We start from the raw sequence: 5214 nt of genomic DNA, 5'->3' as shown, positions 1-5214 counted from the left end.
CTTTCTTCTTGATTTTTTTTTTTCCGTAAGGAAAATGTTTTATTTCAATCAGTTTTGAACTCCTGTAGTAGCTGATAAATTTGAGAAACTGTAGACAATGAGCATATTCAACAGTTAGCCTGCTTGGTAAAAAACTGATTTATTCCCAGCTGAAGTCAATGGAAGAAGTAACCGTCAACATCATCAGTGGAAGTTTGTTGGAAGTCCTGAGCCCTATGTAAAGCTCGAGGTGAGGCATTGGGGGGGGCGGGACACCCAAGCAGAGTTCATATTTCTGTAATTACTACCAGCCCATGGACCTCCAGAGGGCGAAGAAAATCACCATTTTTCTTGTGTTTCCATCACTCTGTGTGAAGAAGGTATGACACATTTCTCAGAGTCATTATGGTGGTTTTGAGATTAGAAGTATAAGAACTATCTAAGCTGAAATTGGAAATCTAGTATAAACGGTCAAGTCACCAAAAAAAGGTAATTAAGAAGGGAAGAGGGTTTTGAGAAAGGTTCTTTGAACTTTTTATGATGTTAAGCAGTTACTGCATTGAATATAAAAAGTCTTTGTTAGTATCATTGCCCTACTTTCTTCAAATAACCATTTGCTGTCAAAACCAAAGAAAGCAGGGTTTGACATGCTTTGATACTTCTAAAATGGACTTGAGTAGAGATTGCTTAAATCCTGGTTTATAAAAAAGTCCTTTGTAGTTGTTTCTTAGTTTTCTTCCGTAATTTTTTTTTATTATATATCTGAGTTTATTTGTTTGCATTTGACAGTGAAATTTCCCCCCCCTCTCCCTTTTTCTCTCCAATTTCTTCAGTGAAGTGCCTGGTCCCTCGTAAATCCACAGAGGAAGAGGGGAACCGATTTTCTTGCCTGCCGTGTATTTAGGGGTATCAGTGCAGGGAGGGGAGATACTAAAGGGAAGGCTGAATTTTTTCCACAGTTCTGCATTTTAGACGGTGCTGTTCTGGATTACAGACATGCTTTCTTGTTAGTTTCCTTTTGCAGATCGGTTTTGATGAAGGCCTCAGTGCATGCAATGACAAACAGTAACTGGGACAACTGTCTTCTTCAGACAACCTTATTCAATACTGTGTTACCTGTGTGGGACATACTCTTGAATAACTTTATTTTGGGGGGAAGGACATCAATATAAATCTAATGTGCTTGTTATCTGCTCTCCCTACAGTTGCTTCTGCAAATAGCGGTGGTAGTCAGTGCTGAACCTGGCTGGCCACAAAGGGAGAGCAGCTAGCACCAAGGGAAAACAAGAGCTTTGCAAATGAGAAACCGGGAATTGTTACCCCGTATTTGTATTCAGCTTTCCAGAAGCTGAACCTTCCTATGGTGCAAATTAAATAGTGGCTCTCTTCGTGGCCTTTATTCAAATAATTGTTCTATCCTTGAGTGAAGGAGGGCACCATATTCCACATTGGAAAGAAGATTAACTTGGTCTTTTCTGAGGTAGGAGTTAAAGGTACTCCTTGAACCGCTGGAATGGACAAGAACAAAACAGATGATGTAGATGGTGACCTCTAGGCAGACTGGCAGACAGAGGCTTTAACACTGTCTTGCAATTCTATGAAATGGCATATATTTTTATTTATGTATTCTTTTTTTTTTCTTTTTTTCCTTTTTTTTTTCTTTTTTTTTTTTTTTGCTGTGGTTTCCAGAGGCATGCTGTAAATGATTTATCCACTGTACTGGTCCCCTGTGCTGGCAGAGCTGTAGCATAGTGCACTGACTGGGAAGCCTTAAGTTCTAGGCTGGCCTTGGACTCTTGACTCCAGATCCTCAGGAGGAGGGGTGAGTTAATGGAAGGGATTTACTTGTGTGTTTGAATGGTGCAATACAGCGTTACCTCTCCTTCCCAACCTAGTTCTCTAAAAGCTGTGTAAGGCATAAGAAGTTACCTTTCTCCTGGTTTTTGGAAAGCTGCTGATAGGGAGGAAATAAGCCTAGTTTGAACGTTTTCTTTCTTTACACTACTTCAAACCAGTCACAAATGCCTAGTAAATTCAAAGGATGCTGGATTAACTCTAAGCCTTCATTTGATGCTGCAACCTGTAGTTTGCCATGATAGGGGCTGGCAGAAAGACCTTTCTCCTGAATGAAGTTTGTTGCAAAACCAAGCTTTATTAAGAAGCAGTGGAAGAAGAGCCATGGAAAAGCTGCTGGTGGTCTGTCAGTCTATTGTAAGTCCAGCTGTTTTTTTAATACTTCTAGTTTCTTTTAACATCTCTGGCTGCATTTGGAAAGGAGGAGCAGCCTTCAAATGTTTATGGTTTGCAGAAAACTTTAAATGCAAAAGTAATGTTTTAAGCAAAACACAGTAAATTTTTTTCCTGGGGTTGTCTCTTGGGCAGCTAAATCTTGTTTCTAGTTTGCTGGACTCTTGTCTGTAAGTTTTAACTAAGAAGCAGATAGGATTGGAGGGGGGGATTGTTTGTTTTTGTTTGTTTTAGACTTTTAAGTGGCATGTGAGCAGGGAAGAAATGTATCAACTGGCATTCTGTTAATGATCTTTTCCAAATGCATTTGTGTCTTCGTGGCAAATAGTACAAGTAGTAGATTAAGATACAAGGTCTCTGCCATTTCTTAATTCTTGCCAAGGGTGGAAACAAATGCCTGATTCATAGCTAAGGGAAGCTGCACAAAGATCTTAGATTTTGCCCGTGGAAACAGATAGTAGGAAAAGTGGGCGAAGACAGATTATTTTTTTAGCCTGGTAAACCCCAAACAGTTTTCAGAAATAGCAAATTAAAGTCAGTGATGATAGCAGAAGTCTGTAAAAAACAAACCCACGACCGTCCACCAAACTAGTGCATCCCAATGCATGATAAAACTGTTTCTTTAGTGCAAAGGGCAAGAGAAATTGCATGAGACAGGTTTTTACGTGGTACTTGATGTAATACTTTGTTGGTTTATTACTTTCTCAGAACATTACAGAAAGGAAAAGGGAGCAAAATCATTCTCAGATAGAATTCAGTCCTCTTCTGCTTGCTGCACAGAGTTAAGCGCAAACAGCCTACGTGCCACCACTGTGGGAGTAAAAAGCAGCCATAAAATTGATTTTACTTGACTCCTTTGCCTCTGTCTAGCATGAAGGAGAGGGAGGTGCAGGTTATGGTTGTTAGACCATCCTTTCTGTTAGCTGTTTCCAGCCAATATGGATATATTCCTGATTGCAACTAATTTGAGCAAAATAATGCAGCTGCAGACTGTTACATTCTGTCTTGGACTAAAATCCTGAGTCTCCATATTTAGTATTAGTTTCTGGGTATTGTTTTGCGATCCCACCTCTTCTTGGGATGTCTTGTTGCTTGCAGTGAGAAGGCTGATTACCATATGTTAGCAGTTCTAGGCTCTGGTGAAATGAGTGAAGGTGCTGTAATAACTCCCGTGAAGCTGTACAGCAACTGGGAGTGCAGAGGAAATAAAACCTGTATTGGAGCTGCTTTGAGGGAAACAGCATTCCCTTTTTCACTAGGCTGACTGGATTATTTTCAGTTTACAGACAGGAAAGAACACATACAAAGTAATGTTTTCAATTCTTAATCAAATACAGCTTTCCTTTAAGAAACTGCTTTTGGGGAGAAGCTTTAGCCAGAACCTAAGCAACACTGACATTGTATCAGTCAGTGGGATACCACCCTCTTTCATTTCCTTACAAACTTGGGATGAATGTTGAAACAAAATTAACAGTTTAGGAGTGCTGGTAGCTGTGAAGAATGTGAAAAGCCCTGTAACAGCTGTCTGATAAAGAAATGGTAGGGATGATCCTCACATCGGTACTCACGTTGGGCTGGACAGTTCATCTCCTGTCAGATATGAAAAAACAGAAATTAAAGGTAAATGCCAAATAATTAGATGAGAGAAGGTCTCATGCAGTATGTACCTGAAAGATGGGTATTTAGAAATGCTTAATTAGTGGTAAAAACCAAAGTCCATTAGCAAAGGAGTATCAGTCACTGCTTTTTCTCCTAAGAACTGAAGGCTTAATGCAACTAAACCCATTTATTACGGTGTTTTTCCAGGTACTCTTTAAACTTTATGTTCTCTGCCAGTTAGTTTCGCAACTTATATTGCTTTACCAAGCCTATGAGAGAGGTTCAAAACCAGTGTATCCTGATTGTGTCTATAGCCATATCATCCAAGACAGGATTACAGAAGTAATTTGCACTTGTATTTAATTTATTTAGTGCAATGAATTCATGCAGTTAATTTAGTTTGGCCAGGGGACAAAAAGTCCCACATCTGCATTTGCTACAGTACTTTTACAATTCACATTTGATCTATCTGGCATTTGATATAACATACATGTGTGAACAGCCTACTTCAAGCTGGCTACAATGTCTACAGAAGAGAGATCATCCAAGATGCTAAATGACCTGTAGTTATTTCTTGGAGAGTTGAATTTGTGTTTCAGAACTTAAGAAAGGCTTACAGGTTGAAAGTTTATTTCGGGTTTGTAAAACGAAAACCTCTGCTTTATAAGGTTAGTGTCCTAGACCAAAGCATTGAATACATACTCTAGTTCTTCCAGATCCCTTCTCCTAGTTCACTATCTACATTCACAGTGTGTTCAGCTACAGCTGTCTTCATTCTGTATTAAGCTTGCCAGATTTCTTCCAGACTACATCAAAAGCTTTTGGTGTTGAAAGCTTTGGATGCAGAGGGGAAAACAATTAAAAGGGTCTCAGATTCGGGACAGTAACAGTTAAACCCACCACATGCTCAGCAAGCACAATTTTAGGATGAGCATCAAGTTTGCTGTAACAAGCTCATTCTCTTTGCTAGCTTTTGGTTAATTTCCACAGGAACTAAGAAAAATGTTAGCCGGAACTGCTGGACTTCTGGAATCCTGTTCTGAGAAGGTGGGTGCAGATTTGCATGACTGGAATGGTATCTCTCTCTCCTCTTTGGTATGAGGGCACATTCTTTTCATTATTATTAATGTGATTAATCAGTGAGGTTTTTTCTACATTCTTAATGGTTAAACATGCTACTCATGGTTATGTCTGTAATTTAAATTATTTTGCCAGCATTCAAGATGACTGTGTATGTGTGGATACTTTCTTTCTCTTGATTAAACAGTATTATTTTTAAAAAATAAAATTAAACTTTTATGAAATAACACTGGATCCTGAGTGCTGTTTGTTTAAAAATTATTCTCTAAAGAGGATTTTAAAAGTGCAGGCTACTTCAAGGTATTAATA

Source organism: Falco punctatus (assembly GCF_963210335.1).
Source record: "Falco punctatus genome assembly, chromosome: 12".
In the NCBI taxonomy this organism is placed as follows: Eukaryota; Metazoa; Chordata; class Aves; order Falconiformes; family Falconidae; genus Falco; species Falco punctatus.
Note: the sequence above shows the minus strand (reverse complement) of the source record.